Raw genomic sequence first — 26993 nt, 5'->3', positions numbered from 1 at the left:
TGCAGGGAACCTAGGGTTTGCTCACCTTTCTGGCTAAAGAAAGAAGATAATGTCCCCAGTCTTCCATAAGCAGACCTCTTCAGGGTTTAGTAGGTGAAGACCATGATTTAAAGGGTAAAGAAAAGCTGTAAATCCCATGTGGACTAGCAGCTGAGGTCATGGCTAGGTCAGATGTTGGTATAAGTATTCTTCTAAGTCCAGAAATGGTGCTATACATTTGTCCAGCTGCTCTTTTGTTACCACTACTGTTAACTGATCCTATTTTCAAGGGAAATAGTTTTGAGAAGTATGTTCTGAGGAAGGCAAAAAATTACTTTTGATCAGTCAGTGAGCTGTATCCCTGCCACCAGAAGAAATCGTAGGGCTATCCAAATACATATACCTAAAGACAAGTTAATGCAGTCTTGCCTCGAAAGCATGTCACATGTGAACTGCATGTTTTTCTTTTTTACCATGTAGGAAAAAAGGTAACCATGTTTCCCTTTGGTCAAGATAAACCAATGGGCTTGAAATTTGAAAACAATATATGTTCGACCACACAAACTAATAAGGCACCAGTGTTTTAGCAGACATTATAAAACATAAAATTAGATGGAAAATTGCCTTAAGCCCCTATAAATTAAAATTGCTCTTTTTATAGCAAAAATGAGCCTTACATAGCAACAAACAATTTTGTGATCTTCATTTTACTGGCCATTTTCATATGGCAAACAGTATTTATTCATCCTGCTCCAGTGACCTAAGCAGCAATTTACAACGTGATGCCTTGCATATTTTCACAGTATGGTAAAAAAATGAGGTTCTGTAGATTTATTTGATCCCTGTTGAAAAATTATTTTTTACCTTCCCCTAACCAGTGCAAACTGGAAATTGTTCATAATGTAATTCTCTTGCTTACCATCCATTCATTAATTGGGAAACTAATTAGAGCCAGTTTGCTCATTCCAATTTGAAAAAGTGAAAGTAACATATGTTGACAGTTAATTTAGATTTTTTTCTTAACAAGCAGACAAGTTTTTATAATGAAATAATATTTGATTCTGATATAGAAAAACATGGACTATTAAATTACAGCAAGCTGGGAAAATGCCAGTGCATTAATCACTCTGGGAATAATAACACAGATCATTTAGTACTCTAGCTTTTTTGTTGATCTTTTTCCATTTTGACTATTTTTATACCATATTACTGTAAGTTGATTTGGAACTTTTCAAACACACGCCAGAACAAGTTTTTAGGATTTTGTGGGTTTGTACCAATACAATGCAGTTTCTGGGACCCAGTCAAATGAAAAAAGTATTATGCATCTAGGCTCCATTTAACAAAATGTCTGTTTTCTTGGCCTTTAAAAAGTTTCATTATTCATAAAAAGGTGCTAGATTGACAGTCTGCAAGACTGAAGGCTTTTATCTAGTACTCAATCTAAAGACTACTGATGTCTACTGGAGTTTCTCCAATGACTTCAATGGGCTTTTGATCAGAGCTTTATTGAATAGATCAGGAGGACTCAATCTTTTTTGCCCCATTGGCTGGATGGGCAGTGCCTGGTCTATCCATTAGTTGGATCTGGTTAGTGGGCCAGTGGGTCATGTGGGGCAGGCATGGTGAGGCCTGATCCAGCCACAGGGGGAGAGGTTTTGGCCCAGCCCTAATCTAGCCATGCAGGGGGATGTACGGGGCATAGCCAGGCCCTGACTTGCAAGTGGCATGTGGGGAGAAGGGGGTATGACCTGTCCCTGATTCAGCTAATCAGAGCTTGGGAATTTGGCAGCAGAGGAGTATTATTTGCCACTGCTCCTGCATTGTCACAGTTTCTGACCTGCAGGGAGCCTAGATGCCATGGCGCTGTGGGCTGGATTTGGCCTGCCGGCCTGGGGTTGAAATAGATCATAAATTCATAGGGTTGGAGGGAACCTCAAGTGTTGTCCAGTCCAACCCCCTGTAAAAAAGTAGGAGGCGCTATTCCTAAACCATCCCAGACAAATGTTTTTTTCCAGTCAGAGCTTGAAAACCTCCAGTGAAAAAGATCCCTTAACTTCCCCAGGCAGCTTGTTCCGTAGTACTACCTTTCCTATAGTGAAGAAGATCTTTGTTATCAGATTGAATCAAAATCTGCTTGGTTGCAATATAAACCTATTGTCTTGTTTCCTGCCCTCTGCAGCAATGGAAAACAGTTGTTCAATGTCCTTTTTATTGGCAGCCTTTCAGATATTTGAACCCTGCTGTCCTATTCCCTGTTAATCACCTTTTCCCCAGACTAAATATACCTAGTTCTCCCAACATTTCCACATGCCATGTGCATTCCAATCCCTTTGTTGTCTTTGTCATCCATGTGTTGCAGAAGGGTTGTAGTATTGTAGCTGTGGTGATCCAGGAAATAAATGAGAGACAAGGGGGTTTTTGGTGATATCTTTTATTGGACCAACTGTAGAGTTGGGAGAGATTTTAGATGAGTTGTTAGGCATAAAGCACCCTTCCACAGATCTATAAGAGAAGCACGGTCTGGGAAAGGCACATAGGCTGCTTGCAGATGTTAAAAAAAAAATTCCGCCAAAAACATGCTTTACTGGAAGGAGCAGAGAATTACTTCAACCCAGCTCTGCAGCGTCTGTAAAGATTGGATGCTTCATTAGGGTTTTTTGGTGCTTTTAGCTATAGCTAATTCAAATGGCTATTAGATAAAAGTGCCAAAAAGCCCCACTAAAGCAACCAATTTTTACAGACATTGGTTGAGTCAGGTTGAAGTAATGCACTACTCTTCTGGGCATGTGCAGGGCTTGGCACCAGAATGTGCCAAGTTTAAAATAAAGCATCATTTTTTTGGTTATGTCTGCAAGCATCCTTTGTGCCTGAAGGCTTGTCTAAATTATCTTCCAACCAATACAGTTGATCTAATAAAAGTTATTACCAGAAATCCTTGCTTTGCCATTCACCTTTCCATTTTGTTTACACCTTTCTTAAAAATCAGAGCTCAGAACTGTATGGAATAGCTCAGAGAGACCTACGCAGTGCTGAGAAAAGTAGTACTATCACCTTCTGTGTCACCTCCTGTGTCTTTCAAAAGAGGATGGAGCTAGGTTATTCTCAGTGGTGGCAGGTGACAGAACAAGGAACAATTGTTTCAAGTTACAGGAAGGGAAGTTTAGGATAGATATTAAGAAGAATTTCCTCACTGGGAGGGTAGTAAAACACTGGAACAGGTTACCCAGAAAGGTGGTGGAAGATCCATCTTTGGGGGGTTTTAAAACCTGGCTAGACAAAGCCTTGACTGGGATGATCTAGTTGGGGCTGGTCCTGCTTTGAGCAGAGTGTTGGTCTAGATGTCCTCCTGAGGTCCCTTCCAACCTTAACTTTCTATGATTCTATGATATACAACACTCCTGTTAATGTAGCTCCAAATGGATTTTTTGGCAACTACATCACATTGCTGACTCAGTAGAGATAGTGATCTAGCAATCCCCCCAGATCATTCTCAGCAATGCTACCACTTAACTGAGCAACTCTCATTTTGGTTTGTTGGGTATATGTTTTTTTCTTTGCTAGGTGCAGTACCTTATATTTGTCTTTGTTGAATTTCATTTTGCTGTCCAGTGCTGTTTTTCAGTTTATCAAGAGCTTTTAAATGATCACCTCTCCCTTAAAGTGTTTGCAGCCCCTCTAAAGGTAATGCAAGCACTCTACTCTGGGTTGACTGTTCCAGGAGGACATCAGTCTATACTGTACAGCAAAATGAAGACATGATAGTAGCACTGGTAGGCATAACCATATTTTTCTTAGTAAGTATAGGTAACAATAGCAGCAAAGATGTGATGGCATAAGCTTTGGCAGGAGCTGGCAGCCAGAACCCAAGTTCCAGACATCCTAGGTATGTATTCAGCCTGTTAGCTTTAGTCAAATGTAGGTCTTCACTGCTATTATGACCCGCAATAGTTAGATTGAAACTAGCACAGTTCTGCTAGTTAGTCACACTTTCATTTTTATGGGTAAGCAATCTCTGTGTGAGGATTGTTTTGTTGCTAGACCTGTCTTTATTGCTAAAAATGCTGACTAGAGAGCCAGTCAGAAACAAGGACATACCAGCTTGTTTCCCACAAGGCTTTGGAAAAAAACCACTGAAAAATAATTTTTCAGTCAAGTCCAACCATGGATAAAATGTATTCTCAGAGCTAGAAACTCTGTGATTTCATAGATTCATAGATTTCATAGACATTAGGGCTGAAAGGGACCTTGGAAGATCATCGAGTCCAGTCCCCTGCCCCAGGGGCAGGAAGTCAGCTGGAGTCGTAGGATCTCAGCAAGAAAAACATCCAGGTTTCTCTTGAAGGCATTCAAAGTAGGTGCTTGAACCACCTCTGGCGGCAGGCCATTCCAGACCTTGGGGGCTCGAACAGTAAAGAGGTTCTTCCTTATGTCCAGCCTGAAATGGTCTTGCAGGAGTTTATAACCATTCAACCTTGTAATCCCTTGGGGCGCTCCGGTGAACAAACGTTCCCCCAGGTCCTGGTGAACACCCCTTATAAACTTATAGGTGGCCATTAGGTTGCCCCTGAGTCTGCACTTTTCCAGGCTGAAAAGTCCCATGGCTCTCAGCCTCTCATCATAAGGTCTATTTTCTTGACTTCTGATCATGCGCATGGCTCTCCTCTGCACGCTCTCAAGCTTCTCCACATCCTTTTAGTTTTAGATTCTTTAAGTTTCTCCTCAGTCAGGCATTCATTTCACCATGTGCAGTATTAAACATGAATACTAATTACTATTTAAAAACAGAAACTATGTAAAAAGCATAAATCTATTTGGGAAAACCACTTAGTGATTGCTTCACCGCAAATTTCTAATAGGTCTCATATCTGAATTTGAAAATACTGACCATTGGGTTCCTATATTTCAAAGAAAGAAACATATTTTAAAGTGTGAGTAAAGTAAAACCTGCCTGGGGGCAAGAATGTACATGTTTCTTTACTGCAGCTGTTATTTTTTTTCCTAGTAGCCTAGTGTGAGGTCACATCTTGCCATAACAATTGTGTTGTTGGCTCTATCCTCTTATATATGTAGTGCTAACACTAATTTGCTGGGATGCAATGAGCTGAGCCTCTCTATGAATTATTTTTCGGTATTGTTATGGGACAATAATTGTGTCCTTACTGAAAACATGGAACTGGAAAGGACCTTCCTTCTGCATCGAGTCCAGTCCCATTCTATAACATGAAACCACATCAGCTGGGGACAGAAATTATACATAAACCAGTTTAAGTGATCAGAAGCTGGTTTAAACCTGTAACAGAACAGAAGTTCAGTGCACATAAACCAATTTCAAAATGGCTGAAACTGGTTTAAAATAATCATGGTTAAATGTAGCATTAGACCTAACTGATTTAGGTCAAACAGGTTTATGAATCTTCTGTCCCAGATGCCTTCCTGGTTCAAGTTAAATTACAGTCCCCAGCATACTTCTCAGACCTGGGCTGGGCTGCTCTGTATGCTCCAGAAAGCAGGGCTGGCTGGAGCAAACCCTGTCTAGGGTCTGGAGACTTGGAGGGGCTTTAAACCTCCCTTGTACTGGTGTACTGGTGTGTGGGCTCAGCGTGTCTGTGTCAGGCAAAGACCAGACACAATCTTCATATGTATGTGCTGGAGACGGAGCTAAGGGAACAGGAGAGGGACTGTTTGGGCTGGTGCAACCAAAGAAAGAAGAGAACTACATTTACATTATAAAACGGCAGGAGAACATCAGTCTCCCCCCACTCCCACCTCTTGCAGAAACTGTGACAGGCAAGCAGTTGATAAGGGGAGGGAGAGGGGGAGCGGGTATGATTCCCCTCAGCTCCCCCAGGCCATAGGGGAGGGAACCTTGGGCTGGAGGGACTGCTCCCCTGCCACCTGTGAACCCAGGGATCTCTACTCCAACCTAAGACCACCTGCTGATTCCCCAAGAAGGACTATCTCTATACCTGGCTGTAAGGAGACACTCTGCCCTCAGGATTACGTAAGACTTTTTCAAGGCTTTTGTCTTGTCTTCTTGATTTACATTTCAAGTTAGACCATGTTGTATGTGCTCTAACTGTGTTTTGCTGAGCTGTACCTTAGTTTAGGCAAAGATTTTTGGTTGTTATTTTTGTTGTGTGCTTGAGGTTGCAAATTGCCATGTTCAATACATGCTCTCTTCAAAGAAAGGACTATTCTTGTTCAAGGTTTTATGAATTCAATGCCACTACCTTTTCCCCACCCACCTGCTCCTCAGCCTGGCAGCCTTGAGCGGTGCCTGATCATGCCCACTCCACTGGAGCAGGGCAGGTGGAAAAGCCTTGGGGCTTCAGTCCCTTCCATTTGGCAGTGGCTGGCAGGCTGGGAGCTGTGCTCTAGTGCCCCCTGGCTTGTGGCTTGAGCCACTGCAGGCATGTGGCTGCATTTCCTGAATCAAAAGTGAATGTCTGTTCACTTGCTTATCAGTTTAATTTCTGAAGTTTAGAATAACCTGCAAAGACTGAATTGATTTAGCCTCAAGCTTTTTGACTGTCTGTACTTAGCCAAAATGTATCCCTGAGGCCCTGGGCAAAAGTGGTGTTAGGCCAGCATGGGAAGGAAGTGGGAAGGAAGGCTTAACTAAAGCCCTCAGACCAAGGAAATTGTATAATTAAAAAAACGGGGAAACAGGTTGTATGCACTCAACTCAAGGAGGGATACAGGGACTTGTAATATGTTTAAGAAATTCATTGGCCGAACAGAATCACCTGAGAATCAAGTTTTAGATGGCCAACATACTGAGTTCCTTTGGGCCAGGTGGTGACTCAGTCCAACATGGAAAATAAGAGGAGTATTACTCAATACCTTTGTGAATAACCTTGTTAAGGACCCTTGTATAATGGCAAGGCCTGCACACCCAATACTCTGTAGTTGAAATAAGGTAGAAAGAGATGGGGGGAGGTAGAATGCTGAAACCTCATCTGCTTGCTGACTGAATGAGGAGGAAAATAAGATGCACAAATTATTTCTCCCTGGGAGTATCAAGGGTGCAGTGGCTCTTTCTGAAGCAGAACAGTTGACCTAGTGCTCAGTCTCAATGGGCACATCTACCCGTGCACTTTAATGCACATTAGCTTATTTCACTATGCATTAAAGCATCTCACTTAAAAAGTGCAATTACATTAATGTGCAGTAAAATAGGCTACAGTGCATTAAGTGTCACTTAAAAACCTAATCATTTTTTATTTAGTACCTCAAATTGGAGGTGCTAAATTTCACATGCATTAGGAAGAGCGTGTTAATGCACGTGTAGATCTGCCCAATAGCTCTCTGACTAAAATGACTAATTACCTCCCTTTATATACCAATTACCACTGCTACCAGCTCCCACAAGGGGGTGAGAGAAGCAACAAGCAGGGAAGACTGGGGCGTCATGTGGAGGAGGATGTGCCAGGATACAAACCTTACAAGTTACAAGTCCACACTCAGGGGAATGATAGGTGGCTGCAGGCAGAGGATACCCAGTGAAGCCCCATTCTAGATGGGTGCTCAGGGCTGGTGCTCCAGTTGCTCACTATTATTTATGCTGCTGGCTGAATGTACAGGCTAATTGTAATTGCTTACTATAGAGGCATTTTTTCCATGGTGCCAGAAGTTCCCTGGGGTAGATATTGGAAAAAGGAGAGGGCAGTCATTGGGGATATTTTTTTTAATATCTTCAGTGACTCAGGACATCTTGACCTTTAGAAAACTTGGAAGACTGCCATTTGACCCTGACCACAATAGAGATGGTTGGGAGAGGACTTTTTTCCCCCTCTGCAAAAAAACTTGGATGAAAACAAAATAGCATTTGTCTTCATGGGACCTTTCCTGAAAAACTATTTGGTGTTTTTCTTGAAATATGAAAAAGGTATAAAATGATTTTTTCCGGTTTTCTGACAACAAAGAGGTTTGACTGGTTTATAATGATTTTTATTGAATGTTATCTAACCAAAATTATTTAAACATTAGTGGGCAAAACTGAGAAAAAAAAATCACTGTTCATTTTTCCAGTGAAAAACATTAACTATTTTGAAGAGAATGGATTCCCTCTCTTGAACAACTTTTCTTTGGACAAAAAAGCCATTGCGTTAAAAGAAGAGGTTTTGAATTAAAATTTCAAATAGTATTAGCCTTTAATTGAAAGCCCCTGAATTTTGTCCCACAGACACTGAATTCTATCTGTGCAAGGCCAATGGCTGCTAGAGAAGTGGTAGGAAAAGTAAGAAGACCCCTCTCTGAAGGAACAAATGAAGGGGAGGAGAAAAGTCCTAAACTCTTATTTCCAAGACTTCGTTACCAGGTAGAAACGGCCTCTTTAATAAAATATGTTCAAGAGCTTTAATTCTGACCAGTAACCACTAGAGGTCAGCTGTGTTTTTATTTAACAAAATTATGGTTAGATTCTTTTTTATGAATGATTTTCGGGGGGAAAAAAGAAAACAGCAGAAATGCAAAAAAGCAATTGCCGGACTTCATTTTAGTCATTTTGTGTAAACTGAATTTGAGGGCATCTCCCTAAAATATAATTTACAAAAGGAAGGAATGTTTAGTTCTCGGATCAAGCGCTTGGACTGTAGGAATGTTATCAAAGCCTCACCACCTTACCAAAAACACAGCCAATCAGATTCTCACTGACTACTGACTCCTACAAAGAATCAGATTCTCTGGAAATCCTACTGTTCTGCAACTAGGATTCATTTTCTGTTTGCTACTTTCCTTGTTGTTGTTGTTATTATGATTACAGCGTAAGGGTGTTTGAGATGTATGAGACTAGATGGTTTCATTATCCTGGGCCTTTCAGCTTTATGAGAACTCTCAGTTCATGAGGCTTTATATTATACCCCTGGGATTTTCAGGATCAGAATGGAATAAGTTTCTCATGATTTCCACACGAACCCTTAAGCTGCCTCCTGGCCTTTTCCATAAAAATTCCCCTCTCCTCCAAAATAGACTCAGCTATCCTTTTCCCCAATTTGCTGTCTTCTAGTTGGGGAGTTTAGGGAAAACTGGTCCATCTACTCTTGGATGGCTTTCTGGGGTAGATTGTTGGCTCTTTTCCATCATCTGTGATCTTTAACAGTTTGTTGATCTACCAAAACATCTCACTAACCAGTATTTTTGGAATAAGCATGGTAGGAAATTTAGGAGACATGGAAGCTGTCCTAGAGCCCAGTTCCTGCTACCACTGAAACACTGGCAATGTTGCCTCCAGGGCTGGCCCACAATTTTTTGGGTCCTCCTGCAAAATAGTTTTGGGGCCCCCTGATCCATTGAAAAATCAAATTTGCCACGGCCGGGGTGGGAGCAGAGCTGGGAACTCCTCCCCCACTCAGCCAGGAGGGGGCTTCCTGCCTGCATTGAGCCCTGTAAAAATGGCGCAGGCGGTGGGGGCCAAGTGGGTCACGGCCCCACAGCTTTGGGGCCCCCTGCAGCCGCAAGTTCTGCAGGATAGAATGAGCTGGCCTTGGTTGCCTTATCCTGATGCTGTAAGTGCCCCCAGCTTGCAATACTTAACAGGGTTTACACTAGTATAACTGAGAGCAGAGTTTTGGCCAAGCATTGTAACATTTTTTTTTAATGTAGTATACTTCAAACCAGAATTATATAGTATCATCTGTCCTAAAGCAAAGACTCTGAATGAATGTAATGGAAGGTCCATGCTGGAGAATGCGTGCTTGCAGATACTGGTTATACATTGCTGCAAATGTCTTGCAAACAACTCTCAAATGGATTACTGTATGTAATATGGTTATGTCATTTATCCATTGCTTAGAGTCACTTGGCTACATTATTCTGAATCTGCTCCCTGGCAGTTTTCCTATTTAACTGGGCATGCCACTTATTAAGGTGCTGAAAACAACATGCTTTGTAACCGATTCCATCCAGAGAAATACCTGCCTACTACTTTCTAATATGGGTGACAGAGCATTACTTTATGATGGACCCCATTAATTTAATGCCTCAGGACAAATGTCTGGGCCTTGCTTATTTAATATTCTTGATAGTATATTAGGTGAGGTGAAAATGAAGTATCATTTTTACATTTTGAACTGTACAAGTTGGGACTGACCCAGAGAAGTTTTAATCCCTCACAGCCTGCATCACTTCTTACTGAACTGATTCTTACTGGAATCTGGATGCAGATTCCACATTTCCCAGAGGCTGGGGGTGTTTTATACCTTCCATGGAGGGAGCACTTGTCTTTAAAAGCTACCAGCCAAAGCTCCTCTTCCTGACTGCACACTATAGTGCTGTGCAGAGGAGCTGAATTTTGCCAGTCCCTTTTTCATGCCTTTCCTTCCCTTCTGACCTCCAAGCTACCTCCTACTGCTCTCTCTGTTATGGAGAAAAGGGAAAATTGTTTGCCATGAAGGCTTTTGGTATGTTGAAAGAAAGGAAAGAGATAAATAAATGGTGAGGTCTGGCCCCATTACCCACTACCTGTGCCCTTTACATTCTACCCTCTTTCCAGCACTTCCAGGTTTTCTGGACCATGTATTTTCTTTTCCCAATTTTGGTTTCATACTATCTTTCAAGCTGCTCTTGAGTTTGGAATAGTTCTCTTGCTTCTGACTTGACAAGTGTCTTCTCCTTCCTTCTTTAAACCCCTCCTTTCCCCCAAACTCTTTTCTGTCTTAGTACCATCACTGATAGCAATGCATACACTCACATATGGTTTTACATTTATTGTCCCACTCTAGCACAGGAACTATCTGTCCATACATTTATGACACTTTATCACAATGGTTTCCTGACAGTTGCTAAGGGCTTCTGTCAGAGGAGTCTTGAAGCAAAAGACAATCACAGACCTTGCTAAGGCCAATTGGTGGATCCTGCATTCTTGCAGGTTAAAATGAATCATCATAACGTGCAGTGCAAACAGCTGGTGGTGGTGGTGGTAACTGTTCAAGGCAATAGTCTCAAGGAAGGTGAGAGATATCTCCAACAGTTTAACAGGAGTTTCCCTAGTTGCAAATGTAGGGGCTGATTTTATCCCTGCATGCCCAAGCAATATTCTTATACGCCTCCCTAGTCATATGTCCAATTTCTACTACTTGTAAGCTTCCTTTTTATGTTTTAGCTCACTGAAGAGTTCCTTCCTAAGCCAAACTGGTTTTCTGTCATGCTTGCTGATCTTCTGGTGCATCAGGGTGGTTTGTTCCTATGCCCTCGGTAATATTTCTTTAAAATACAACTTAAGAGACTGTAGATGACCCCTGCTTAAGGAGTGTGAGGAAAGTGGGCCAGGAATAAGTGATGTTTGGCAGTTTGATCAAGAAGTCTGAGAGCCAGAGTCCAGAAACTATAATACAGTTTATTAACAGTAATAGCAACAGACAACATCCAGCTAGGGAGAAGCACTGCCAACTCCCCAGCTAGCTCTCAGTCTGGGGGAGCTCTGCCCTTCCTCCAAGTACCTTTCAGAATGTACAAATGTAAAGATGTGTGGTGATCTAACAGTTATCTCATAATAACCAGGCAGGAACCACATGACAATGACAAGGAAGACTGAAGGAAGATGTAGCTCTTATCTGGTGACAGCATTACACTTGGAACAACATAAGCCATTGCAACAACTGTTTTTTCTTTGGCCACATAGAGCTTTCTCGCTCTCTGCATGTTTGATTAGAACTTGAGAACTGAGTGTTCAGATTTCCAGAACTCTTCTTGAGCTTCTCATCTATTGCTATCTACATTGGTGACATGTAGGGGGTGCACACGGGAGCATGTGCACCTCCTGAAATTGGCCATGCACCCCCTGAGTTTGGCCACTGCCAATGCTGCTGGTGGTGTCTGCGGGCAGTCGCTGCTCGTCACCCCCTTCCCTCTGCTGATGCTGCTGGCAGCTTCTGCAGGTGGTTGCCAATTCCCACTCGGTGCTCACCACCCCTTCCCCCCCAACTGCTGACACCTCTGCGGCCACCTACGGGCAGTTCCTGCTTGGCCCACCCTCACTGCCAATGTTAGTATGGCCACCTATGGGCGGTCTCTGTTCACTGCCACCACACCCCCCACCGCCGCCACCACTGCCACAACTGCTGCTGCCTATGGGCGGTCGCTGTGCCCCCGCAGCCTCAGGAGACACGAGGCGTTCATGGCTATCTACCATACCATCCCTCCTATGCCTCTTCCTAGACCTGCTTCCCTTTTTCATTTAATTGACATGGCTGCTGACATGGAGTCAAGAATATGTTAATTTACTTGCCTCAAGAGCAATCAACAACTCATCATGATGCTCATTATGGAACCAAGGTTAGGTACAGAGGTTCAAAATCCACTGGATTCGCACTAACTTTTGTGGCTTTTTCTAAGTGCCCTGGATTAGTTTGTGAGCAAACAGAACTCAACTTCACCCCTGGCAGGGAAGGGGGCACAGAGATGCCCTGCACTGGCTGAGGCCAGCAGGCTGGGAGTGCTCACAATGGGCTGCTGGAGAATTCGGAGCCTAGCTGAGCAGCTTATCATGCATGATGGGCCAGAATAACCACAGCCCCACCACCCCACCAGTTGTTGGCTGTCAGAAGGGGCTGTGGCGGGGAGGGAAGGAATGACACCTCCTGCTGTGCAGCACCCCCCCCCCCTCAGCTATTCTGGCTGTAGTCTGGGGGAACTGAGGCTGGGGCCACACACTGTCCACCACATTGGGAACCAGGGCTGGGACAGGATGAGTGCCCCCTGCCATGTGGGCTCCCCCCAGCTTGCTGGCTTGGGGCTGGGGGTGCTAGACTAGGTCCATGTGGCAGGGTGCATTGCTCCCCCCCCAACCTGTGGTTCCCTGTGTGATGGACAGGTGCATGACTCCAAGCCATGGCTCCTGCCTGCAGCTGTCAGCAGCCACTGGGCAGGGGGGAATGGAGCCTCTGCTGCACCGACCCAGGCCTGAACCAGCAATGCTGGGGTGCACACATGGAAGGGGGCTCCACTCCCTGCTTCCCACCCGCCTCACCTTACAACTGCTCAGCTCCAAGATGCAGGTCCTAGCTTCAGCTATCCACTGGGGTTGGGAGGGTGGGGTAATAAAGTCCCCTGCTGCACAGGTCCCCACAGATGTTCTGGCTCAGATCTGGGCCTGTACAGTGGGTTCTTCATTCCTCCTACCTTTCTCCCCACCACCTGGCCTTTGCTGACAACTGCAGCCAAGAGCCACAGCTCAGAGTTATGCATCTGTCTGCCATGCCAGGAACTGGGGGTGGGGAGAGGGGGAGTGGTGGTTCCTGCTGCATAGACCTGGCCAAGCATCCCTCCAGCCCAAAGCCAGCAATCTGGGGACCCATGGGGGCTCCATTCTCCCTCTCACAGCATGGCAGACAGCCTGGCTCTGATTCATGGCTCCTAGCTGTGGCTGTCTGCTAGGCTGGGAACCGGGGGTGGGGGTATGGAGCCCCTCTGCTGCATGGGCAGCCCCCAACTTGCTGGCCTAGGGCCGGGAGGGCTGGGCTAGGTTCATGCAATAGGGGGCTCCAGTTCCCCATCCCCCCACCCCTGGTTCCCAGCCGGATGGACAGCTGTAGCTAGGAGCCACGACTCAGAGCTGGGCTGTCCACTATGTTGGGAACTGCAGGCAAGGAGGGAGGGAGTGGAGCGCCCCCTATGTAGACCAAGCCCGGCACCCCCGGCCCCAAGCCAGCGAGTTGGGGAGTGCCTATGCAGCAGAAGGGCTCTGTTCCCCAACCCCTGACTCTCCCTGCTCCCACCCAGCCCAGTGGTGCAAGCAGGAAAGAGACTTTTCTGGCTCCTGCCTGTGACAGCCTGGAGATGGGATTTGCCTGGCTCTTGTCTGGAGCAGACAAGCACTGACAGAGGCTAGCATACTGCCATGCAAGGGGTTCCTGGGATGCCAGAGGACAGCAAGCTATGGTGATTTGCTATGGGATCTGAACAGAAGTTTGATAGACCACTCTAACCTAAACTGAATACATCCAATACTATATCCATCCAGGTTTATCTTAAACTGGATTCCTCCATTTTGAAACCTATGTGTATTGACCTTCTGTTGTGTTACAAGTTTAGACTGGTTTCTGATCCTGTGTACCGGTTTATGTGCAAAGCCTATGCATAGCTCAGATGTTCATCTTAAACCTGAATATCTTTCTTCTGCTTTAATTTTGGTGTAGTGATAGTAAAACTGATATTATGCAGAACTTTCTTTTGAACACTTATTTTCAACAAATTGGAATTTGTTGAGAAATCCAGTCTCTGCTATTTTCCCTGAACTATTCTCTCCCAAATGCTGAAGTTCTGCAAAAGAGAGAGAGAGAGAGAGAGAGAGAGAAAAGGAAGCTCCTCTGTTTTCCTAGGCAGCTCAGCAATTATATTTGGCCTTTTTGCAATTTGTAAAGTTCCTTTTTTTCTTATTCATTTTGCATTATTTCCATTTTTTCCTGTATTTTGATAATATAGATTCATAGATGTTAGGGTCGGAAGGGACCTCAATGAGTCTGACCCCATGCATAGGCAGGAAAGAGTGCTGGGTTTAGATGACCCCAGCTAGATGCATATCCAACCTCCTCTTGAAGACCCCCAGGGTAGGGGAGAGCACCACCTCCCTTGGGATCCCGTTCCAGACCTTGGCCACTCGAACTGTGAAGAAGTTCTTCCTAATGTCCAGTCTATATGTTGATTTGTCTTAGACATATCCATGACAGACAGCTTTTTTGTGGAAATTAAAGCAAACAAAGCTTTCTTGGTGGAAAATAAAATTTGTAGAAGTTAGGAAAACTGGCAGAAGACATTTTAACAGTGCCCCACCCTAGCATGTTACCAACACAGGTCTCTCTGGGCTATATCACTTTGCATGATAATTACTCAGAACGATTTGTAAAAACAACCTATTTCTTCATCTCCACTATTGCATATTCTCCAATGAACATAATAAATAAATAGTAATTTGTACAAAATAGTGGGGGTGCACTGATAGAGATTTTTGGGGCCAATACCGATATCCGATTTTTAAGGAGGCATATCGGCCAATACCAATCTGATTTCCAATACAGCGTGGAGTGCTGCCTCCAGCTGGTAAGTCTTTTGTGGTGGAATGGGAGGAGGGAGTGAAGGGATGTGGGGGGCCAGATCAAACCCCCTTCCCCACAGTGAGGGAGGGGATGGGGCAGGGCAGGTGCTGCCCACTCTGGGTGGGGCGGGTGCGGGATGGAACCATGGTTCCTTGGGGGTGGGGCAGCTCTTGCCACTGTGCACACCCCAGGAGGGCATGGGGGTTGGGGGGGCATGTGTCCCTGGATCTGCATGGGGTGGGCAGACTCGGAGCCGGGGCTGTGCCAGGCTCTTTTCACCAGGGGCTGGGCTTGGCACGGAGGCTATGGAGGAGGTTGCAGCCACCCCAAATTTTGCTGTAGCTCCCTCGCAGCACCACTGCCGCTGTGCCCAGAGCAGCCCTGGCTCTTACCAGCTGAACCCCCACCTCTCCACATGTGCTGGGATGAGCCAGGGCTGTTTATTTGTTATGTTCAACAATTTGTTTTTAAGGAAAAGGAAGGGGAAATTCCTCAAATTACCTGCTCTCTTTCCGCCTCAGAAAATTAAAGACTAAATGAATTGTCCAGATACTCCTTATAAAATTTAGATTAGTCAGTCAGGGAAAAGGAACCATCTCATGTGAGGTAGGTGACCCACAGTGGCTTTGGGATAACCAGATGTTGCCCAAGAGGGAAAAAAAACCTTCTGTTAAGTCCCGCTTCCCCTCAGCCTCTATCACCATGTTTGCAAGTTCTCGGGGTAAACCTAGGGGCATGATTCTTAGCTCATAAATCAGCTCAGGAAGACCCTTTCCACAGCTTATCTGTAGAGCCATGGGACAAAACTAGACTAGTCCCAGCTAAAGAAAATACTTATTTCTCTTACATGCACTATCCAAAATATACTCTTTGAAACTCTGAATATCTTACCAAGCATAGTTACTCTCTTTAATTGTGCTGGACATTTAAGAAAAGAAGGTATTTGTAGGGTTATGGACTCTGCTGCACAAATGTTAAGGCTCTTGCAGCACACAGCCTCTATATACAAAGGCAGCTGTATTTGAGGACCCTTTGGTATATGTCTGCAGGTCTACCACTAGATAGCACCATGGTGCAATGAATGCTGCTCCCAAAGCTGGGCTGGAAGAGCTGTGCTGAACTGCCTCTTTCATGTTTACTAATGGATAAAGAAAGAGGAAAGGGAGAGAAAATGGTGGGATAAGGGGGAGATGTTTCTTTATAGAGGGCAACTACTCCAGACTACTTGTTTCCAGCCACAATTTTCATTTAATAAATGTGCAACTATCTACTTCTTCTGGGAAATCTAAAATTCTTGAAAGCCAGCCACAAAGCTCAAAGGTAAAACCAGCCCTTTTTTGTTTTCTGCTCTCTGAATACATAGCAAGGGTACAGGAACCTTCCCATGGCACTGTTTGTCCCTAAGGATACAAAACAGTTTGGAGGACAGGCTGCTTTGTGCATTTCTGCAACAACAAAATGCTGCCTCTGCTTCAAGGTGAAGGGGAATTATGGAAGGGGGCAGGAAAATGGTAGAGGAACCCAGGTACCTAGCCTCCCCCCCCAAGTGCATCCAGGAGCAGTGTCCACACCTTAGTTTTAGTTTACACTGAAGCCAAGACACTGTAATGCAGTGGTCAAGGTCAGACTGTCTGAGAGTTAGTTCTAAAAATGATATCCCCTTCCTCTAAGGAAAAGTAATCAGAGCAGAGGCCAGTTTGAATCCATTCCTCTGGATTAAATGAGGTATTATATTACATGATCATCTACTTCACCTTTAACAGGTGGCCACAATTTATGGCCCCTTTGCTGTGATCATTTGACCACACTTCCCACTACTGAGCATATGTAGCACGTAGAAGATGAGGGTCAAATTGGCAGGGAGCTGCTGAATTGCACAGGTTGTTGTAGTTTGTGACCTCAACCTCTGGGGAGTTCAACACCTGAAAGTGCTCTCTGAGCTGCAACTGTGCTGTCGGCTTAGCAAATATTACTGCCAGCTGAACAGCCTTATAGTCCACCCTCTAGTTTCTTTCCACCTGAAGAAGCTGATGGGATTCTCCCATGTTACAAGGGTGCACTGTGCTCCTTTTATCCAGAGAGAAAAGCCAATTGGCTCATCATTGGTGATGAACTGTGTGTGACATGCTATCTCTTTATTTTCAGATCAGAAGGGAAAACCATTTGACCCTTCCAAGACCCAAACACTGGTTTGCCAGCTTTCCCCACTTGCTAACAAAGGAACTCGCAAGTGAACTCATTTGCCATTGGATTACTCATTTGTTTCCTACAACCTGTCCAAACATCTGCTGTATCCATATTTACTTGTCTGTCTTTCTGCAAGGTCAAAGCACTAAGGATTAGTCCCTGGAGAAAGCTTTACAGAAGGGTTATATTATGCAAATATAGTGACAGGTGTGTATCTAGCCTAACTGCCATCAGATGAATTCATCTCACCCTGCCTAGGGGTTAGCTGAGAGTTTGGTGTTATTGAGTCACAGCTTAGATGCTGATAGCTGTACGGAGCTCATTGTGTATGCTTTTCTTCCATGTTTGTTAGATCCTGGTACACCTAAAGCCAATTCAAAGACAAAGCAGGTGAGTCTAAATGACAACTCTTATTTTCTGAGGGGGATTATAGGGAGGGTCTGGAACTTGGTATTTGGGAAAAGACTGGTTATATCTTTTTAATAACAATAATTCAGTTGTGTGTAGTCTGAATTGTGTTTTCATTTATAGTGAAAAAAACTAATGAAGACCAACAATTTTGTTGGTCCCAATCTGTTTTTGGGAGGGAGCTGATATCTTGCATATACTTCAGATAAGGGCTAATATAAAGTCAACACATACTATCATCTTTCTTAAGAAAACCTTATTTATTACAGACTTTTGCCCTTTTAGAGGGCTCTTCTTGGTGTGAGGAGGGTTTTGAAAGAAGATGTGGAATTGGTAGTGAGCAACAAGCCTTAGACAAAGAGCCCAGGAAGAAAGTTTGGCTATTGCCTGACTTAAGGGGTGTCAGTAGGCCTACTTGATAAAGAAGGGATAGAAGTTAATCTTGCATTCAGGTGACCATTGAAGCATCCACATTTGTGGTAAAAGAGATGATCACTTGCCCAATTAGACCTTGTGCTCCTCCCTGGTCCTTCTGGACACCCTGGTAAGTTGAAAGCTGCTCTCTTTCCCAGCCCTCTTTCATTGTCACTGCTATCTGTAAGCAGCAAGGCTGAAGAAGGCATAGATTTTTGTCACAGTGAGTGAGTTTCATATCTTATTTGCCTGTCAGCTTGTCTTGGGATGTTTATCATTGTAAAATGCTAGTGTGAATAATCCTGTCAGTTTGCAGCTCACACGCACATACTTTGGCAGTCCTCCCCAGCCCTGCCATGCAGTAATGCTGTCCATTGTATTTGGAGACTTTAGTGTTGTGACTCCCAACCAGGGTGCCATGGAGCCTTGAGATCCTTTCAGGGGTGCTGCTGAATGCCACACAATGTTAGCACTGTTAGATTTGCAAGTGCGACTCACAAAGTAAACCCAGGGATTTCAAATAGGCATCCACAGTGCCCAAGACATCTGACCTGTTCTGGTCTTCCTGAGTTCTTTGCAACAGAAGAGTTGCTTTAGATTTTATGCTTTTTCTTTTTCTTGACAACAGAAAAATAAGACCTGGCATTTTCTGAGGGCTGCCTTGAGTCAAACAAGAGGTGGCTTGAGTCTTAAAAGGCTGAGAACCAGTGCTAGAGTGACTCCTACAGGTACTGTTCACTGTTAAATACATTTAGTGTATTGGTTCTGTAAAAAATAACATTTTCCTCCCCTCTGCATGAGAATGAAATTTGTCTGTTTGTTTTAAGAGTACATGGCTGTATCATAATATATCCTTTCCCTCAGACTGTGCTTAATTCTTATTGTTGTAGTTTTAGCCATAATTGCATAGTCCATCTAGACTATGGATTGTCATGTTAACAACTCTAACTAGCTGAAAATCTGGCAGTAAATCTAATGTTCTTATTGACAGGGATTTTTAGCTGGCTTTCTGAGAGAGATAGGGAATACTCAAAGAGCTCTGAACGTGGCTTAAAATCACAGTTGGTATTTAGTGTTTTAGTCTACATGAATATTTTGAAGAAGTTGCTTGATGTTATTGAATCTTTAAAACTCTTTCCACATGTGGCCATTGATAGTTGATCATCAACTAGAAGTACTTTCTTCAGTACTTGCATTCTTTAAAATATGGCTGCTTCCTCAATGAAGGAGCTGTGGTGATCTGTTAAAGGAATATCCAGTTCTTGTATGTATGTAAATAATTAGCAGACAAGGTTTCATTAGACTGTAATCAAGAAAATATAGTATGGTCCTCAGTTTTGTAGGACCAATAATATTTCTTAATATTTAAGAGAGGTCAAATTCTTCCTATATAGGTTATTTTCTTTTTCCATTCCCCGAACCCCCTCTTTCTTGTGTTTCTTTCCTAAGAAACTTGGATGTTTCTTTCACCTATTCCCTCTTTATTTCTGTAACATTGTCGTTGGAAGCCCTCAGATGTTTCAGGTCACACACAAGGTGTGGGCTTGATGCAGATATTATGGAAGTAGTTCTGTGACCTGTGTTAATCTACATGATATTGTACTACTTTCTGCATAATGGTCCCTGTTGACTTATGAATCAATAAATTACCATATTATGTATTGGTGTATTTGTTTTAACTGGGTAACAGCTAGGGAACAATTATCTAGGAACTGGAAGTGACTTTAAACAAACAGTGAAATATTATCCTTTAAAGAAGACAGTCTTGCCCTGAACTCCTGTGGGAGAATAACTGATCAACTGTGTCCTGAGAATATTTAGCACCTTGCAGAGTTGGGACAGATAAATTCTACTTGACCTGGCAGACAGGCATTAGTTGACTAGAACAACAGCTAGAACAACTTCCTTATCCAGTTTTAAACTACACAGTCAGATGGATTGCAAATTGGCTCAAGGGTCATACTCAGAGGGTGGTGGTGGACAGGTCATATTTGACCTGGGGGGAAGTGGGCAGTGGAGTCCCCCGGGGCTCGGTCCTTGGGCCCGCACTGTTCAATTTCTTTATCAGTGATTTGGACGACGGGGTGCAAAGCAACCTGTTCAAATTTGCTGATGATACCAAAATTTGGTGTGAGGTGGGTACGTTAGTAGGGAGGGAGAGACTGCAGAAAGACCTGGATAGGTTGCAGGGGTGGGCTAACAAAAACAGGATGCGTTTCAATACGGACAAGTGCAGGGTGCTGCACTTGGGCAGTAGTAACCAGCAGCACACTTATAAGATGGGAAACTCCCTTCTTGAGAGCACGGAGGCAGAAAGGGATCTTGGAGTCATCATTGACTCCAAGATGAACATGGGCTGACAATGCGAGATCACGGTCGGCAGGGCTAACCAGACCTTATCGTGCATCCACAGGTGCATCTCAAGTAGGTCCAAGGAGGTGATCCTCCCCCTCTACGTAATACTGGTCAGGCCACAGCTAGAGTACTGTGTCCAGTTCTGGGCACCCCACTTCAAGAGGGATGTGGACAACATTGAGAGGGTCCAGAGGTGGGCCACCCACATGATCCGGGGACAGCAGGGCAGACCCTACAATGAGAGGCTATGGGACCTGAACCTGTTCAGCCTTCACAAGAGAAGGCTGAGGGGGGACCTGGTGACTGTCTATAAACTCACTAGGGGGGACCAGAAGGGTTTGGGGGAGACCTTGTTTCCCCTACCACCCCCCGGGATAACGAGGAATAACGGCCACAAGTTGTTGGAGAGTAGGTTTAGATTAGACATCCGTAAGAACTACTTCACAGTCAGGGCGGCTAGGATCTGGAACCAACTTCCAAGGGAAGTGGTGCTGGCTCCTACCCTGGCAAGATAGAAGTGCACCTTAGATGAGTGGAATCAAACATGCATAAACTTTCATGAACCAAAGACCCATTTGATCAGTCGCTAGTTGATTAAATAAGCTGCAGCTTATGAAAGTTTACCCATCTTTGATTTCAGTTAGCCCATAACTGAAATACACAGCTACCTTGCCTTCTGCCTGACTTCAGACTAACATGTGTAGGTACTTTTCTTTACTCACTTGCCAGCAAGTACGATTAAGGGTTTACAGAGACCGACCCTAAGATAATGATGATAAAAAAGTAATTGCATATGAAATAGGTGGGCATTTTGATTTCAACGGGAGTAGCAAAATGACCTTTGGGCATCAGGTTCATGGATCTGAAACCTTCTCGGATGCTGTGGGTATTACCAGTCTTGTGAATTACAGGATATTATTTATTGCCAAGTGAAGGTTGCTGGATTTGATGACCAAAATCAAGTCTAGTATTTCTAAAACATGGTTTAGACACTTCTTACTAAAGAATGCCCATAGCAGTAACTTTTGGGGAGACCTGGATTTTTTAAAAATTTGGTTTAGACTAGATATAAGTCTTTTGAGATGCGTCTCAAATATTTATCTCTCTATCATGGCTTATACTTTGAGGCTCTCTGACCATATTTGTAGATTCCTTGTGAGGGAAAAAGTGAATTTTCCTATTAACAGCCTGTTTCTAGTAGGCTAGGAAACAAAGCCAATATATTGCCTTGAATAATATTTAAGTAGTGCTGCATTTTTCTGTTGCCCAGTTTAATGAATGAAGCTATTGAAGAGAAGAAGTGAAAAAGCCTAGGCACACAAAACAGCAATCTGTGTTTCTGTTTACTAGTTTTTTGCTAGAATATAAATGAGAGTTCATCGAAGTTCAGCTGGTATATGAGGGAAGAAAAATTGACTGATCAGAACAATCATTGACTTCACTGCTGTTAACGTTACTTTAATGCACAATGCATAAATGAGCCCACGCTCCCAGTAAGCTTCCAAATGTCTAATCTTGCTTTCTATACCATGGAGCTGCAGGCATCACAATGATACTGCTGAAAGAAAACTTGTTAAACAGAAGGCTTCATTCTGTTTGTTGTGAAAAATGGTTAACTCTTGTAGCCTTTGTTCTAGCAAAATCTTGTCGAAGGATAAAACAAGAAGCTGGTGTCAAGCTCAGTGCGGTTCTCTTTCCTAGTGGTGGCTGAGCCACATGTAGGGATTGAACTAGCTACAACCTTGATTAACAGAGCTGGGTCCTCTGCCCAGGCAGTAGAGGATCTGCTTTAAGACCCAGAGGCCCTGGTTTCAAACCTTTGTGGTGGTGTTCTCTCTGGGGAGGCTTGAGCTTGGTAGACCTCAAGGCTAGGGAGGGACATTACACACAAATCGGTTTGAGTGATCAGAAATTGGTTTAAATCTGTAACAGAACATAAATTCAGTGCACATAAACCAGTTTCAAAATGGCTGAAACCTGGTTGAATGTCATATCAGACTTGAGTGATTCAGCTCAGACCAGTTTATGCAGTGTCTGTGACAGACCCATTCCCGGTTGAACTTAAACCAGAGTCTCCCAGCATCCTGGCATGCTGTCTGGGCTAGGTGCTCTGCTCCAGCCCCGCAGGGCTGGCTCAGCCCCTCTGCTCTCCAGCCAGAGCAGGGACAGACAAGAGTAGGGATGCAGCCAGATGCTGGCCCTGGGAAGGGAGCAGAGAAGAGGCTTATTTCTCTCCTCCACTCCCCATCCCACCGGTGCAGACCTGCATGTTTCTACCAGCTGCTCCAGCCAGGGGCAGCTGGGGGGGGAGGGGGGTGAGAGGGGGGCATGGCTAGCCCTGGCAGTAATTTTACCATAGTTTCATAGTTGTTAGGAATTGGCCAGGGAGGGGTTTAATTCTCCTGTCCTTGGCCACTGCCCCTGCCCCCTCCGGCCCCAGCACCACCACTGAGGGCTGCTCTAGTGCCCCCCAGCTCCTGGCCTGAATGACTGCAGGCATATGGCAGCACTTCCTCAGTCCAGATGGAATGTCTGTCCAGTTGCAAACTTACTCAATCAGATTAGACTAACCTGCAAAAATTGAATCAATTCAGGCTCTAGCTTTTTGAATGTCTGTCCCTAGCCCAAATGATGGCTGGGCCACAATAGAGAGAAGACCGGATGGATAGAGTATGTCTCGCACGAACAGAGCTGTTCTTATGTTTTCAAGAGGGCTTGAAAGGTGACAGTAGATGGCCTCTTCCCATGACTAAGAAGCCATGTCAAATATTTAACTCTCAGTGGCTTGAAGTGTATTTCTATTGCCACTAGCTATGGGCTGGGATTTGCAGCCATAATAGTGTTGCAAAATATAGGTCCCTTCATCTTGACACCTGAGGGTGCTCTATTTTATGGATAAGCTACCTATTTTACAGATGGATGAGCTGAGGGATGGATAAGTTACATGACTTCATTCAAGATCAAAATGCAGAGTTTGCTCTTCTGGTCAAAGCAAATAGCTTGCAGAAAATGATATGGTGAATTAGATGATCACAATGTGTGTAAAAAAAAAAAAAAAAAAAAAAAAAAAAAAAAAAGATTATTTGATTCATTCATTAGTTGCTAGCTAGAATAAGATCTCTTGAATTAATAAAAAAAAATCCAAGCATAGCCACAGCTTCTTGTTAAACACAATAGGTTTCCAAGTGTCAGCCTGAGAGCTCCTTTTCCCTGCTCCCCCCCCCCGCCTCCTTTGGAGTATAACACTTTGCACAATGGGAACATGTGTGAAATGTCCCAAAGAATTGTGCTGCTGTATTTAAATCTTACTGCCAGAAATGGTTTTTCCCTTACTGCTGCTACTGTGGGACCATAAGTAAAATAGTGATTTCCCCTTTATACAAGCAAGTAAACAACAACTAAACATTCACCTCCACGTATACTTCCATTTTAACCACTAAACATCAGTACTATGGCTGTAGCCACTTGCAGGGAAATGAATTAGTTTACATTGCTAAGAGAGGTCTTCTGTGCTATAGGCAGGGTCGTCCCTTGGGAGGGGGGGTTCAAATTGGGGTGACTGCCCGAGGCCCCACAGAGCCAGGTGGAGCGGCTGTGGTGACTGTGCTGCCACTGGCTTCACCTCCGGCCACTTGGCAGGCATCCCCCTCCACCAGTGAATCCACTGCTGGCTTTTTTGTGTCTGGGGCAGGGCCCTGCACAAGCTGAATTGCTCTGCACCCTGCTTGGGTCACCTCTGGCTATAGAGCTTAATGTAACTCTTCATTCCCTGGTATGTGTATATATGCACCTGGGGGGGGGAGGGGGGGGGGGGGGGAGAAGAACCAGCAGCATACCTACAGGCTGGGGAACTCCCTTCTTTTCAGCACAGAGGCAGAAAAGGATCCCCCCCCAACCCCCCTTATGAAGTCATTAGAAGTCAACAAAGATCCAAAAGGAAGTCAGCAAGATTAGACTACTGATACCTCCACTGGCAGTAGATAGTTTGCTTGGGATTGTGACACTGAGGAAGTTAAGAGTTCTGTCCAGGAGGAAAAGCAAAATTATGACCCTTCTGTTTTGTGTGTGTGTGGGCACGGGGTTGTGTGTTCACCACTTCAGTAGATAGGAGGGATAACCTCCTGGGCTAGGGACAGACATTCAAAAAGCCTGAGCCTGAATTGATTCAACCTTTGCAGGGTTAGTCTAACCTGCAGTGTGAACTGGTTTGCAAGTGGATAGACGTTTGGCACACGCCTGCAGTAACTCAAGCCAGAAGCCTGGGGGCACTAGAGCAGCCCTCCCTTCCACAGGGAAACTGAGCTGAGGGGAAGGGGTGTGACCAGGCCTAGGCAGGCCCACCCCAGTGGCTTCCTGACAGCTGGAAATAATCCCAACACACCCTGGCACATACTGCTCGGCCCCAGTGGGGAACTTTTCCTCCTCCTTCCTCTCCTCCACCACAGCTGGGCCAGGAGGAGGGCCCTGTTCAGTATTGGAGGGGCTCTTCTCCCTCCTTTCCTGCTGCCACCATGGGGAGGGGGGCTCTGTAAGGCTGTCTCGTGCAGAGGGGGGTTCTTCCCCCTGTTTCTCTCCCATCGCTATAGCGGGGGGGCGCTCTATGGGATCCTGCCCAGCCCCAGAGAGGGACTCTCTCCCCCCCTCCCCCCCACCTCTCCCCCCAGGGCAGGGGGAGGCTCTGTTCCAGGCTGGGGGGAACTCTTCCTCCCTCCAGGGTGGCAGCAGGAGTGTGGAGCTCAGTTGGGCAGGGTGGAGGGGTGTAGAGACCCACGTGGTATGCAGTAGGCAGGGACATCAGGGCAGTTGAGCCTGACGAAAGCATGGCTCCAGCCAGCATTGTGCAGAGGAGGGAGTGGAGTGGAGCTGTCAGGCAGCAGGGGCTGTACACCATGGAGGGAGTGTATACGGGGGTCCCTACATCCCCCACCCCCATACCTACACCCTTGCCAGCTGAGCACTGCACCCCTGCTGCCTGGGGGGTAGGGGAGGAGGAGGAGAAGAAGGAAGAGTCTCCCCCTGATTGGAACAGAGCCTCCCCTGCCCCCCATTCCCACTCAGGCTGGGCAGCATCTCCTGGAGCCCCGTTCCCTTCCAGCCCTGGGGTGGTGGGGGAGCAGGAAGAGGAGGAGGAAGAGTCCCTATCCAGTGCCTCAGAGTCCCCTACCCAGGAGGAGGAGGAGGGGGATGAGACCACACCAGTATGGAACAGAGTCCCCTCCGAACCCTGTGGGACAACCAACCCATGACCCCAGTAAGGTGAAGGGAGATGGGTTAATTCCTCCTTCCATCCCTTCCTTGCAGCTGGGGTCTGGCAGCTCCAGGGGCCACTGCTGTAGCTCCCTCCCCTCTGCTCCCCAGCAGACAGGCAGACCCCAGCTTCAGTGGAGGAAAAGGGGAAGGAGAGAAGAATTAACCCCCTCCCTACCCACTTTGTGGCCTGTCTCTGCTCCAGTTAGAGAGCAGAGGAGAGGCACCAGCTCTGCTGTGGAGTAGAGACCATGCTGGGGGTGTCTGGTTTATCTTACACCAGCAAGGGGTCTGGGACAGACATCGCATAAACCAGTTTGAGCCAAATTGGTTAAGTCTGATACTACATTCAACCAGGTTTATCTCAACCTGGCTTTGGCCATTTTGAAACTGGATTATGTGCACTATATGTCTGTTCTGTTGCAGGCTTAAAGTTTCTGATCACTTAAATTGGTTTATGTGCAGTCTGTCCCTAGCCCTGGAGGGAAATCTTGGTTCAGAGGAAGACAGAGGAAGCTGTAGCGCTCCCTTCAGTGTGGCCCAGCAGTCCTTCAAAAAAACTAGAATTGGCTACTTTTGGGTGCTCCCTGCCTGCATCCGATCATATAGTTGTTCAGCTGAAGTCCATGCCTCTTTCTAATTGTTTTTGACAGGCTGATGATGAGGTACTGAATACCCTTGATGTCAAGGGTATTTAGCAAAGCACTTAAGTACATGCTTAAATTTCATTGACTTCAAGTACCCACATAAGCCCCTTTAACATTAAGCATGTACTTTAGTGAAGCATGAGCTTAATTTCAAAAACAGCAGGAGTTAAGAAAGGGGCGTGTCACAAGGGTCAATTCCCCTTACCAGGTTATTGTCAAAAACAGAAGACATGAATTTTTAGGGAAGTCCATCTTCAAATACAAAATGGCCTAAAACCTTCCTTCCAATACAAATCCTATTTGGTGGGTGGGTATGTAAAAATCAAGCTCTTGCAGTAAGAGCAGGACATTTTCTGCAGGAGTTTGCTTAAACCTCAAAACCAGTATGACTTGTAAAGATGACCTAAACATGCCATTTCCCTGAGTGAGGGGATGTGTCACCTGCTTCCATGTTTCTCTGGGTATGAATCCCCTCTGAATGAACATAATCTGAACCTGGTGATAAGAAGATGATATCAGTTCATTAATTGAAAGTAGAATCACAATCCTTTACAGCAAGACAATGAATCATCCTATTGCACTTGAAATAAGCCTGCCAAATTTCTGGGTGGGAAATCTAGGGTATTGTGGAGCAGGTATTACAAATGCATATCAGAGTCTTTGAGGAAATATATTAGGCTGATAAGAGAGAGATTTATCATAGCATTCTATATAAGCAAGT

At 45.0% G+C, this 26993-nt stretch overlaps 1 long non-coding RNA gene across 2 annotated transcripts in view; it reads left to right on the top strand.

Annotated features, from left to right (window-relative positions):
- Positions 1-17082: 17082 nt before the first annotated feature.
- The window catches only part of LOC132248307 (uncharacterized), a 60590-nt gene continuing 50679 nt past the window's right edge, over positions 17083-26993 (top strand). The window contains exons 1-3 of one of the 2 annotated variants that reach the window (XR_009459474.1): positions 17083-17408; positions 17554-17591; positions 18652-18751. This is a non-coding gene — a long non-coding RNA (uncharacterized LOC132248307). The remainder of the gene's footprint in view (positions 17409-17553; positions 17592-18651; positions 18752-26993) is intronic. The other variant, XR_009459473.1, reaches the window with a different exon arrangement.

Source organism: Alligator mississippiensis, chromosome 2 (genome assembly GCF_030867095.1).
Source record: "Alligator mississippiensis isolate rAllMis1 chromosome 2, rAllMis1, whole genome shotgun sequence".
NCBI lineage: Eukaryota > Metazoa > Chordata > Crocodylia > Alligatoridae > Alligator > Alligator mississippiensis.
This window is presented reverse-complemented; position numbering and strand designations above follow the sequence as displayed.